Below are 14641 nucleotides of genomic sequence, written 5' to 3' on the forward strand. Positions count from 1 at the left end.
AAAGTAGAATAAGGGGGCGCCTGGATGGCGCAGTCGGTTAAGCGTCCGACTTCAGCCAGGTCACGATCTCGCGGTCCGTGAGTTCGAGCCCCGCGTCAGGCTCTGGGCTGATGGCTCGGAGCCTGGAGCCTGTTTCCGATTCTGTGTCTCCCTCTCTCTCTGCCCCTCCCCCGTTCATGCTCTGTCTCTCTCTGTCCCAAAAATAAATTAAAAAACGTTGAAAAAAAATTAAAAAAAAATAATAATAAAAAAGTAGAATAAGGATATAGGGTAAATGTTACAGGAGACAGATTTCAGCTTGGTCTTAGAAGAATCTCTCACTGCCCTAAGCTAGATCAGAGTACATGAAAGCCGCAATGATGAAATCTCTATTTTTGATAGAATCTAGTATCTTTAATTCCCCCCTCTTGGATATAGCAGATATTTTAGAACATATACCGAGTACCTTTATTTGTTTTAATGTCTCAAAAAAATTAATTTACTATATGTCGATGTCTCTATTTTCCTTAAAATATTTTATTATGTGAAACTCTTCGCCAATGAAAGGAGATTGTAATCGAGAAGAAACTTAGATTTAAGAGGGACTTTACTAACTTTTATTTTTACTTTTTTTCTTTTGCTTAATTTTGCCGGCTCTGTAAAATTCTTCCAAAAGGAAAAATGGAATATTGTAGAATAAGAGTGTTTATTTAGGGCTTGGGCCAATTTTCATGCCACGGGATTCTCCAGTGTGATTCCAAACAGAAAGAACAGGTCAGATGTTTGGGATTTGCTGGAATAAGAACGCTGAACTTCCAGTTAAATAGATGTGTCTCTCTTTTGATCTGGGAGATGAATGTATACCTTTTAGGCCAAAAACATTAATTCTACATTATACCGACTTTGAAATATTTATTATGAAGAGATTGACAAGAGTTCCCGTGTTTCTCACAGTCTGCTGGGATCTGCTCGGAAACACTGACACCATGCGATGTCTCACACTGAATATATTCAAGGGACAGAGAACAAGTTGATTGTTACAAAATGGAGTGATTTTTTATGTTCTTAAGAATTGCATTTACTCTGCAAGTCTTCTATATCAAAAAGTTAAATGATTTTTTTTCTAATTTTAATATTTTCTTGGCTCAAAAATTGCCTTTTATTTAAAAAAAGAAAAAAAAAAGATTCCAAATGTTTAGTAACGCCCAGGGCATTGTAGGAATGAGTTATGTTTTAGTGAAAACTGAATTACCTCTGGGGGCCTGGGTGGCTCTGTAGGTTAAGGGTTCAACTTCAACTTAGGTCATGATCTCCTTGTTTGTGAGTTGGAGCCCCCTGTCAGGCTCTGTGTTAATAGCTCAGAGCCTGGAGCCTGCTTCAGATTCTGTTTCACTCTCTCTCTGCCCCTCCCCCAGTCATCCTCCCCCTCCCGCCCCTGTCTCTCTCAAAAATAAACATTAAAAAAGTAAAAAACAAAACAAAACTGCATTACATAGTCTTATTTCTGGAAAAGTTGATCAAATGTGAATATTTATATAAAGCCAGAGGTCTCTGGTTTACACTGAAATGTGACCCCCTCTACTGGCTGCCTCACATTACTGAAATTTCTGTTGTTAAACATTTCATTAATAGCATTGTATTGGATGCCTTAAAATAATTAAAATCTTAATGTGGAATCACACAGATACTCAACTTCCCTGTAGATCTGAATTAATTATGATGGATTTTGAATTGCAATTAAGCAGTTTTAATGTGTAAATAATCCTGTATTTTCTCAAAAGCGTTTAGCACACTTCTCATTGTACCTGTTTATCTTCTGCAGTTTTATCTTGTCTAATAATTTCTACTATGCTTATGTATTGATTGTTCACTAATTCAGTAGCTGACCTCTTTCTCTAGGAGCTTCAGAGTCATCTGTGTCTCCACTAGTGTCTTGTAAAGATACATTGATACACAGGGATCAAAAGAAGCAGCTCATCTGCTTCTTTCAAATCCTACTCTCTCTCTCTCCATTCTTTAATTTAGATTAATTCAGTCCAACCAATCACTAAGCAAGAATTTGGGTAGTTGTGTGTGACTACATTCTAAATTCTAATTACCTTCTTCTTTTTCTTTTTTTTTTTTTTTTTTTATGTTAGTCATTTTTCAAGACAGAGAGAGAGAGAGTTGAAACAATGGAAGGAACAGAGAGAGAGGGAGACACAGAATCTGAAGCAGGCTTCAGGCTCTGAGCTGTCAACACAGAGCCCAACTAGGGGCTGGAACTCACTAACCAGGAGATCATGACTTGAGCAGAAGTTCAACACTTACCCACTGAGTCACCCAGTTTCCCCCCTAATTACCTTCTTTTACAAAAGAACTCATAATGCTGATTCCCATCAGAAAAAATGTAAAGACATTTTTTCTCTTTACATTAAACATTACCAAATATTTTGGCCCTCATGATTTGGCTACCTGAAATACTAATAAAGTGTCCCAATCTCAATCACATTCAATATAAATTAATTACCTAAGCTGCTGTTCCAAAACTTTATTAAGAAAAAAAAAAAAGAATCTTCTATTTTATTTTATTTTATTTAAAACAAATTTTTTAACGTTTATTTATTATTGAGAGACAGAGCATGAGCAGGGGAGGGGCAGAGAGAGGAGGAGGCACAGAATCCAAAGCAGGCTCCAGGCTCTGAGCTGTCAGCACAGAGCCCAACGTGGGGCTCAAACTCCCAAACTTTGATATCGTGACCTGAGCCAAAGTCAGACGCTTAACTGATTGAGCCACCCAGGCACCCCAAGCATGTTCTATTTTAAAATCTAAGAGCTTTCTTTTAAAATTCAATATTTTGTGTAATCTCCTTTGTATGACTAGGAAGTCTTTTCCTGATTCCTGCCTCTTAATATCTCTGTGGGGTCGTTATGCATTGTTTCTTGTACTCATCTTTGTATCCCCAAACACAAGTTGACTTGTGATTTCATGTTTCTTTCCATGCCTTTCATAATGCTACTTCTCATGTACTCACTCGTTACTGTGAGACAGCAGTTCTTTCCAGAATGAGCTCAGACTTCACTTCCTTCATGAAACCTTCACACACTTTCACAAGCTTTGTGGACTGTCTTACTTTTGTATCTGTCTACACATGTGCTTATAGCTCTTATTCATCTTTGGTTCAGTGGTGCCTTGAGGACAGACCTCAAGGTTTGCAGAGGGTACTGGTAGACTATTCTGAATTTAGGGTCTGTTGGTTACTCAGCTTGCATGGACAGAGTTGAAATTTTTGCTGAAATCCACATGCCATTAGCCAAAATTCATCCACAATTCAATGAACCCAACCAATAAAATAAAATAGTTTTACAAATTCCATTTTCAGTGTTATGGATTCAGAAGAGTTATACATTCTGTGAGTGAATCTTTCTGAAGTTTGCATTTTCAAGCAAAGTCTCAAGACTAAATTTTAGAAATTGTTATTTTTCAAATTATAACTTGAAAAATTACACCTTGTACTTAAATGACATTTAGCAAATTTTCATTGAAAATAAAACAATATTTCAGTACAAAATACATGCCATTGCTATAATTAGAATTTTTATTAATAAGTTATTACTTCTTAAGTTAATACTTTGATTAATATAAAGTTATTTTTCATATTTCATATAAGAAAAAAAGCATAAAGAATAATAAGCAACCTGCCCACAACCTGGTAAATGGAGAAGTGAGGTTTGAAATACAGATTTTTGATACTGAACTGGTACTTTAAGTATTACTTTTAGTTACATACACAGTATTTTATATTTTATTCTAATGAGTTGTATATTTTCCTATGGCTACTTTTATATTTTTAATATTTATAATATTTATAAATTATTTTAAAAATAATTTAAGTAAGATAATTTTATTTCTTTGTATAGCAATTTGGAAATATTAAAAAAAATAATGTTTATTTGTTTTTGAGAGACAGAGACAGAGCACAAGCAGGCAGGGGCAGAGAGAGAGAGAGGGAGACACAGAATCTGAGGCAGGCTTCAGGCTCCCAGCTGTCAGCACAGAGCCTGACGCGGCTCGAACCCACAGACCATGAGATCATGACCTGGGTCGAAGTCGGACGCTCAACTGACTGAGCCACCCAGGCGCCCCTGGAAATATTTTAAAGGCATATATCTACATTTACCAATTAATCTAACTTCAGTATATTACAGTTATAAAATAAAACTCTTGGAAAAAAAAAAAACCTAAAGTGAAAAAAATAGAAAAACGTTGAAATCAATTGATATGCTTTAAAAGTATTCACAAATAATGTTTCAAAAATTATTTTAAAAACATGATTCTTTTATGATAGTGTGTTATCATGTCAAAAGCTGATATTGACACTAAAATAAAAATTTAACCATCTATCATAGGGATAGAATATGAGGAAAAGGATCTGGTTGTCTGTATGGTGAGGCTCTTTTCTCTATTTCTCTATTTATAAAAATTTAGCTAGTGATGAAGAATACTTTCAAAACAGAAGAACAAAAGTTAGAAGTTATTAAACAATACTTTATGAATTGGTTATGTATTGTTAGCAAAATATGGGCATAATAAAATTGTGTTAAATTAGTGAAGTATAAATATTAAAGCTATCAGTTTTATATGAGATTTTTTAATACAAAAACATGAATAAAGTGTCCTTAAGATTAGCTAAATATGATTTAAGAGAAATAAACTGAGGTAATCATTTCACAATTTACATATATACATATATGTACGTATGTACATATCCACATATATACATATATATACATATATATTTATATCCTGTATGGAACTTTAACTTATAGAGTTATATTAATCATTTCCCAATGAAACTGGTAAAATAAAAAAAAATAAAAAGAAACCTAAAGAGACACTGATATATATTTTATCAGTGTTAATAGAATTTATTTAAAGATACAATTTTTAAATATAAAATAAAGGCAGATGACCATAAGCTACCACCCAGCCCATGACCAAAAATGAGATTGAAAGAGAGAGAGAGAGAGAGAGAGAGAGAGAGAGAAAAGAAAAGAAAATCAAAGATTTCCTAAAGCCTTGATGATAAATGTCTTATGAACCTAATGACACATCCATGGAGTCCCGATATTAATATTTTACCTAATATGAAATAATTTAATCCATATTTTTCAGTTTATGGAAAATTCCTTAAATTTTTATTAGTACTTCACTTAGGAAAATGGAAAAGTAAAATAGTAACTATTTAATTATTTAAAAACTATATTTTATTTTTAAAAATATCATTTGACAGTTTGCAAGAGACTTGGCTATAAAAAATATACTGTTTGAATATATATAAAGCCAGCAAAAGTAAGCAAGCAATGTTAAGTAAACTCAAACTTTTCACGATCAAAAATCTAAAAGAGGTTGGGGCGCCTGGGTGGCTCAGTCGGTTAAGCATCCGACTTCAGCTCAGGTCACGATCTCACGGTCTGTGAGTTCGAGCCCCACGTCGGGCTCTGGGCTAATGGCTCAGAGCCTGGAGCCTGCTTCCAATTCTGTGTCTCCCTCTCTCTCTGCCCCTCCCCCGTTCATGCTCTGTCTCTCTCTGTCTCAAAAATAAAATAAACGTTAAAAAAAAAAAATTAAAAAAAAAAAAATCTAAAAGAGGTAAACCTTCGTACCAATACACAAGCCTAAGGAACGTGAGAAAAAAACTTCACTGGTATAGTCTTGAGGTTTGGGATGCGAAAGTAGAGTCTGAGAAGAAAAAGAAGCCTGGGTATAAAATAAGTGAGAGTGGTAAGGTTAAGAGAAGTGTTGTGCCAGCCTGGATTTTTTTTTCAGTTGATGCTTTGCAGTTTTTTTTTTTTAATTTGTTTAGTGTTTATTTATTTTTGGGAGAGAGAGAGATCAAGTAGGGGAGGGGCGGAGAGAGAAGAGGACAGAGGATGCCAAGCAGGCTCTGTACTGACTGACAGATGATGCGAGATCCTGACCTGAGCTAAAGTCAGATGCTCAACCTACTGAGCCACTCAGGGGCCCCAATGCTGTGCAATTTTTGTATCCCTATGATTTACCATGGAAAACGTACAGTTGAAGGTGTAGGTCAGCAAGAATGATGTCCTGAATCAGGAGCATCTTGGGGGAGAAAGTCTTACAAGTATCTCTTGGACTAGATATCTAAGAACAGGTGGGGCGGGGGGGGGGGGGGCGTTAGGAAAAATTATTTCTCCTACATTTTTGTGCACTTTATTCATTAAATAGCTTTTAAATTTTTATATGTAAACGATTTGTTTATTTCATATGGAAGTAGGAAGTAGAGCATTTAAAAATGATTTTACATTAATTTTTAAATTTAAGTTGGGATGATTCTTCTAAGGATGAGAACTAGAATCCAAATAGATCACATAAGTAAGCTTTCTTATGGAAGATCACTTCAAATTTCATAAGCACCCACAAAGTGTTATGAATAAAATGTCATCTAAGAGACAATTCTATACCCTCCATTGAGGCTATAGAAGGCATGTTAAATGATTCTTATGCCTTGTAAGGAATAGAATTGCTTTATTATTTTATTATTATTTTAAACAACCAGGGAAATGTGGGTGGTGGAGATGCTTGGATCACATCGGCCGTGTCTTCTAACAATTTGCTCTCGGGAATTGGTGATATTTTGTACCATATTTCAGCCTTACTCCAAGCTTGAAATGTGGCACAGTAGTCACTCTGAGCAACTGGCATATATCATGGCCATCTGGCATATTTTGGCAAAGTACAATCCTAATTTCATAATGCTCTAGGAAATAGTAACATATGCTTCGTGTAGTATTCTATCCAAAATGGATAAACCAATTCATTGTAATTCTAAAATTATACTAATCCTGGTACTGCAACTGTTGTGAACACTGTTTCGCTGTGTGTATGTATGCACACATTGGTAATCTTATAAAAAATGAACACATTTTTAATTTTCTATGAAAGTAAAGATGCTCTTTGAAACACACACACACACACACACACACACACACACACAGCAAACCAAAATTACACAAAGATGCAAAAGGAATAAAGGAGAAAAAATATTCTTTCTTTACCATTCCCAAGCAATCCAACTGCTCAGTTATATAACTGCAACATTTTACATACATTTCCATATGCATGTACACATTATATATAGAGTCAGACCCATACATACAAAATTGCAGATGTATTTTAGATATGCAAGGCTATACACTGAATATTTCTCTACAACTGTGCCTAATTTATCTAATACACATTTTCATTTTTAACATTACTATATATACATCTACCATAGTCTTTTATATTGCTTTATAGTTCTCCATTGTACATCTATATTAAAACTACAGAATTTTCTTAATCCAACTTATATTGCTAGTCATTTTGTTTCTAGGGCTTTGCTGTTGGGAGTAATTATAAATGCTATTTAAGTGTATATGTAAGTGTATACCTGTGTCCTTGGTGCAGCAGATTGCTTTAGATTACTGTTAACAGTAGAACTGGAAATTCTGTCCCAAATATGTTACTGGTTACTTTTCAGTAAAATAAAGAAAGTGAGCAGGTTCATAAAGCTAGACAATTTTTGCTTTAGTCTATGTACAATGCTCAGGCATAGATACACAAAATACTGAGCATTTTGCATAATTTTGGCATTGTGGTAGATTCTTTATATTACAAAATTAAATATAAATACACTCCAGCCCCCTGTAACACTAATATTTTTCTTAACCTAAAGCCTACTTAGTCAAACAGTAGTACATATACAAAGCTTTATTTTGACTGTTATTTGCACAATATATGTTTTATATCTTCCTATTCTCACATTTTCTGTGTCCCAACTAAAAAATAAGTGTTTTTTATGCACAGTATTTTCTTTTTCATGTATTTGGATTTCAGTAGCTTTATTATGATGCATTAAGTATGATTTTCTTTTAATAAATGCTCACAGGGGTTTATTGTGCTTCAGCAGTCTGTGGGTTAATGTCTATCATGAGTTTCAGAAAATGTTTAGCTAGTGATTCTTCAAGTATTTTCACTTAAATTATATGTATTTTAGACACTTTTTTTCCTGCTTCCTTATGTTTCTTACAACCACCACACACACACACACACACACACACACACACACACACACACCTTTATTTATTTATTTTTTTTCTGTACTATCCATTGTCATTTCCCTTTATTTCTGCACATTCAGTGCAATGACGTCTTCTGCTGGATCTAACCTGCTTTTATTTTTTATTTTTTAATTTTTAATATTTATTTATTTTCGAGAGAGAGGTACAGAGTGTGAGCAGGGGAGGGACAGGGAGAGAGGGAGACAGAATCCGAAACAGGCTCCAGGCTCTGCATTGTCAGCACAGAGCCCGAAGTGGGGCCCAAACTCACAGACTGTGAGATCATGACCTGAGTTGAAGTCGGACCCTCAACCGACTGAGCCACCCAGGCGCCCCTAGCCTGCTTTTAAAATGACATATCGAACTCTTAATTTCATTTAATAAATTCTACAATTCCCATTTGAATCTCTTTTAGAGAATAAAATACCATGGTACAAATCTCTATTATGTTTTCAGCGCATAAGAACACTAAATTCTCCCTAGAAGATAAGGTAACAAGTCACTGGAGGGGCCAACGGCAGGCCACCCCAAAATGGGCCCCCTGGCGTCAAGATTATTTTGAGTTAAAAAGCAATCAAACACCAACAGATTCAGGAAAAGCTCTCTACTTTCCTCACGACTGGCTACAAAGGATTTAAATAGAATACCTGCTCCAGGAAGACAGCTATCACCACGGAGAACTACATTATACTCTGAGCTAGGTGTAGCAGACAGGGCAGATCGTAGTAAGGCCTATATGACAGAGTCCTCTCCACCCCATTGTTCCTGGGTGACCCAGAAAATATTTGTTTATCAGTTTTTTCATCTTCCTGTGAATTGCATTCCTTCCCTTTGAAGTCCTAGGCCTCTACCCCCTTCTTCTTAGTTCGAAATGATGTATGTACCTCATTTTGCCTGTCTGGGCAGTTCCCTGTTTATATGGATTCCATTTGGTAAGTAAGAAATTAAATGTGTATTTTCCCCTGTTAACCTGTCCCATGTCAGTTTGATTCTTAGTCCAGCTGCTAGAAGGAGCTTGAAAGGGACAGAATATTCTTGCTCTCTAGCATCACCCACATCTCAATATCTTAATGCTTAAAAAACATTCAGTACTGAATAATAAGTGTGTCAAACAGGCCTACAGGTGCTTCTAACCTGCTTGCTGCTGGCACTGACGTCACTGAGCACTGGTGGTAACGCAGCACAGAAAGCGCCACAGAGATACCACAATGACAGCATCTACCTATAGACCTTCTGTTTCTCACTGCTTTATAATCTCTGTTCCTATTAGGTTACATTTTACTACTAAATTCTATATATTTGAAAGAGTCTTTAGGATGCCCATTGGGACAGATATTTTTGTGCTGCCATTGTTTTTTCAATGGTTATTGTCCACATGGTCATGATGCTCTTTGGTCTTGGAGGCATTTATGTTCCATGTAAACAACTGGAAAGTATATATTAAAAACAAGAAAAATTAAAATTCCCCGTAATTACACTACCCAGAAATAACTACTATTTTGTTTTGTATTCCATGTCCAATTTTGAAAATAGTTTCTTTTTTGAGAGAGAGAGAGAGAGAGAGAGAGAGAGAAAGAGAGAGAGAGAGAGAGTGAGCGAGGGAGGAACAGAGAAAGAGGGAGACACAGGATCCAAAGCAGGCTCCAGACTCTGAGCTGGCAGCACAGAGTCCAATGCGGAACTCGAACCCATGAACTGCGAGATCATGACCTGAGCCTAAGTCAGATGCTTAACCAACTAAATCCCCCAGGTGCCCTGAAAATCATTTCTTAATTTAATACATCTTGCTGTTTAAGTTAAAATTATGCCAGTTTAATTTAACTGCTATCTGTAGCTTTGCAGATGAGTGATTGTTTGATTTAGTCATTTTCTAATAAAGTCTATTTTATCTTTAATCTTTTAACTACTCACCCACATTCAAATATCCTATTATTGATAACCCTACTTAAGTGTTTGCTATTACCCACACTATTTGTTCACCACACTATTTTTATGCTCTGCACCGGACTTAACACATGGAAAGATTGTTAGGTATAAAACTAAATAAAGATATTGTGTTTTTATTTGTTCAGAAAAATAAATTATTAGAGCGTGTGGTTATCTCCGGCCTGTTTTTACTCTTGCTTATGATTGTGTATCATCTACAATATAAACGTCTTCTTTAAGTAGTTATACCAAATAGAACATGTTAAACAATTTTTGAGTTGGGTGTATTATGTAGATTTTTGGACAGTCCCATCTCTACATGTCCTAACATATTTTGAATTGTTGATCATTTAATTTATTTTTATATAATGCCACAGTTTTACTTGTATTTTTGGGACTTTATGCTCTATCTGTGAAATATTGACATCATAGTGTTAGATCATATTGTGGATTTTAGAGGTTTGCTGAGCAGAAAATGAAACGTGTACTTTTCTTCAAATATTTAAATTACGGATACATTCAAAAGCAATTGAAATTGCCATGAGGTAAAAAGTATCCACCGTATTCAAATGTGTGCACTACGATGTTTTAAAGTTATAATCAAATACTGGCATTTATATTTAAAATGATTGCAAAGTAGGCATGTTTTCAAACCACTTTCCCCCCCTAGGTTTTAACTGTTAACTCACTAGTCACTGCTATTTTTAATTATATTAAACAATATATGGTATTTGAAAAATAGATGTCTTAGCAAGGAATATATTAAATATTGTTTTAAAATACACTGAAGAGAATAATAGCCTTAATTAGGAATTGTAACCTGAAGTATCTGTTACAAGCTGCTGGTTTTGCCCGATTTACTGTAAAAAACATAAAATTTTTATCATTAGATACATATATTAGAAGGAAGAAAAACTGATAACTCATGACCTATGCTCTATTTATTAAAAAGCTTGGGAGATAGAGACAATAAAATGCCTTAATATAATTGTATAGCTAGATGACTTGTTATATTAATAGACACCTATTTTACCATCACCCATCTCAAGATATCTCCGCATATTTGAATTTTTTTGTTACATTTATTCATTTTTGAGATAGAGACAGAACACAAGCGGTAAAGGGGCAGAAAGAGAAGGAGACACAGAATCTGAAGCAGGCTCTAGGCTCTGAGCTGTCAGCGTAAAGCCCAACTAGGGGCTTGAATCCATGAACCTTGAGATCATGACCTGAGCTGAAGTCAGATGCTTAACCAACTGAGCCATCCAGATGCCCCAATATTTCCAGAATCTTTTAAGTTTTTCTCAGTCGATTGTCTCCCAACAAAGTAGGTTCTAACACTATGAATACATTTTGACTATTTTTTAATTTCTTATGAATGATATAGGGTATATATTATTTTGTGCTTACTTCTTTTTCAATGTTGTTTGTATAACAACAGTTCATTGTTTGTTTCTTTGTTTTAGTGTCTTTGTAAGGTGTTGCATTGTATGAATCTATCATAATTTAATGACACATTATATCAATAATGGACAATTGGGTTGTTTTTGCTTTTTGACTATTATGAATAAGATACTATGAAAAAGTTCCACATTTGTTTTTGGTGGACACTGGCAATCATATTTTTGAGCACTTACCTACAAGTGTAAATGCTGGGTCATAAAATAGGCATATATTTAGTTTTAACAGAGTGTGTCAAAGAGTTTCCCAAAGCCATTGTATGGATTTCTACTTCCATCAAGAAAATTATAAGAGTTCCTGTGGCTTCATATTCTGTCCAATATGTGGTATTGCCACTGTTTAATTATAATTCCAGTGTGTATGTTGGTTCTTCTTTTTATCTGATATGTACTTACTGAATAAGTACTGCTCTGGAATCACTTTTTCTTATTTTTGCATGCCGTTTGACAACCTCATTGACTCATTTTATTTATATTAGGTTATTTGTTCAGTGTCTTATTAAGTTAGGAGATAAAAAAACTCTAGATAAAAGATCTCACTCAGGTATTTGCATTGCAAACACTTTCTCTTTTTCTGCCTTGATCCTTGTCTTCATGCAATTTTTGTTCAACAAAAGTTACCCATTTTAGTGATGTGCTAATAATCCTATCTTTTCTTTTATGATTTTTGCTTTCTTTTCTTTTATAATTATTGCTTTCTATGTTCTGTTTAATAAATATTTGTCTACCCTGATTTCATAGTATTCTCCATTTTAAGAAATGCATTTTTAAGCTTTAATAATTGTTTCTTGAATATCAATCACCTCTGCTTGAAACACTCATATTTTGAAATACAGAGCACTACTCTCTTCTTTATTATTCTCTTCCATCTCAGTTCAATCACTGTCTCTTCTGCATCTGCCTACTCTTTAGTGGAGGAAGAGTCCAGGATTTTCTCCTTAGTATTTCTTGTGTATTCCCTGTGTTTATTCTCTCAATATTCTCCTCTGTTACAGTGATTTTCCCAGGGACTTATATATTGATGACTCCTAAGTATGTTTCTTGAACTCATACCTTCCTTCCTAGATGCAAATAATATTTTCCACCGTTTAAAAGAAATACTTGTCCCATAGTCATCGCTTGTAGCTTCACAGGGCATAGTGGCAAAAAGAAAAGTTGAAAAGTGAGGTAGTGATTGAGAAGAGACATTCAGAACTAGATAGCCTACTTTGGATTCTAGCTAGAAAACTTACTAGCTGGATACGTTGGACAAGTCATTTAAGCGTTCTGCCCCTCAGACTTCTCTTGTGTAAAAAGAATAATAATAGGAAGAGGAGATACTGAGTTAGAAGGATGAGGAATGTTGTTTAGTCACCAGAGTGGAATATCCATTATGTGAACATACAATATTAGCAGGTTGAGAGAGTCATTAAATTGAGATACACACCGCTAAGAGGAGAAGGAGAATGGGAAAAAAGAGGCACTAAATTAATACTTGTTTATCTATTCTTATAAAGCATAGTCATAGAAGTCTAGTGGCAAGTCTCAGCTTTTCCATAAATAGCACTCACCTACCATGGTGCCTTTTATTGGTTTCTATTCCAATGCTGGACTCCACTCTTTTAATTGATTTTATATGAATAGAAACTACTATGGAAATATAGGTGAATCCTACTATTTCATTAGTTTACTCACTTATTCTCTGATCCATTCATTCTTACATTCACTCACGTATAAAACCTTCATTAGTTGTCTTCAATTTGGCAATCTTTAAATTTATGAGTAGGGAATTTTAAAAAATAGATTTGCATGATTAAGCAACAGAAGAATGAGGGGCACCTGGGTAGCTCAGCTGGTTAAGTGTGACTCTTGATTTCAGTTCAGGTCAGATCTCATGGTTCATGAGTTCAAGCTCCATATTGGGCCCTGTGCTGACAAGCCTGCCGGGGATTCTCTCTTCCTCTCTCTCTGCCCTTACCTGCCTCTCTCAAAATAAATAAATAAACTTAAAAAAAAGGAAACGAAGAATGAGAAATGTCATGGTAAATTGTCCACATATTCTGAATGAGCAGACGTAGTTAAGACATAGGCTAGGATCATTTGATATGAGAATAATAATAATATTTATGTTTTACTGACTTAAACAACATTTATATGTTCCTTCTAAGATCCATATACTTAGGGCACCAGTCCAATAACCATTAGTACTGGTTGCCTATAAATTCATTTGCAACAAAAGTCACTGAATATTTTCTAGAGAGTCATGTTTTAATGTCTCATCTCATCCTTTGCAGCCACAGTGACTTTATGGCATAGTCCTGCAGAATAAAGCATAAGCCACATCTGCTAGAGATTTCTGAGAAATATGTCTATTTTCTTGATACAGGTGTCATTGTGTGTTTTATCCCCCTCAATTCTTCTCCCCAATTCTCCCTGCCTCAAAAATGGATGCAGTGTTTAGAGCTGCAGTATCCAACTAAAATCATGAGAAAAAAGCCACATGTTGAAATTTGAGCCACTCTTAATCAGCTGTGCTGTTACATATTAACGAATACATTAAAAATTAATACAATTGGGGTGCCTGGGTGGCTCAGTCGGTTAAGCATCCGACTTGGGCTCAGGTCATGATCTCGCGGTCCGTGAGTTCGAGCCCCGTGTCGGGCTCTGTGCTGACAGCTCAGAGCCTGGAGCCTGTTTTGGATTCTGTGTCTCCCTCTCTCTCTGACCCTCCCCCATTCATGCTCTGTCTCTCTCTGTCTCAAAAATAAATAAACGTTTAAAAAAATTAATACAATTGATAGAGTAAAGAAATTATTAAGGGAATCCCAAATCTGAGCCTACGTTCACTATCTAGCCATTTAAACAGAAGATTTTCACACTGAGGATCTAATTGCATAAAAACAGTTATACGTAAAGAAAATGTGGGACAGCCATGACATCTTAGGTATGAAATAAAGTCTCAGTGGGATGGGGTTGGAAAGAAGGGAAAGAGTTAAAAAAGAAGAGAAGGAGGATGGAGAATAACAAATGTTGAACAAGGGGGTAAGAAATAGGATGTGTCCCATTAATAGGAAAATATTGTATAACACCATTAGACAAAGGAATTCAACAATTTAAAGCACATATGACAGTAATTTAAGAAGGTAATAGTTTAAGTGAACCAGGAAAACTGAAGGGCACATGTACATAGAATG

The sequence above is a fragment of the Panthera onca genome, chromosome A1 (genome assembly GCF_046562875.1).
Source record: "Panthera onca isolate mPanOnc1 chromosome A1, mPanOnc1 haplotype 2, whole genome shotgun sequence".
Classification (NCBI taxonomy): domain Eukaryota; kingdom Metazoa; phylum Chordata; class Mammalia; order Carnivora; family Felidae; genus Panthera; species Panthera onca.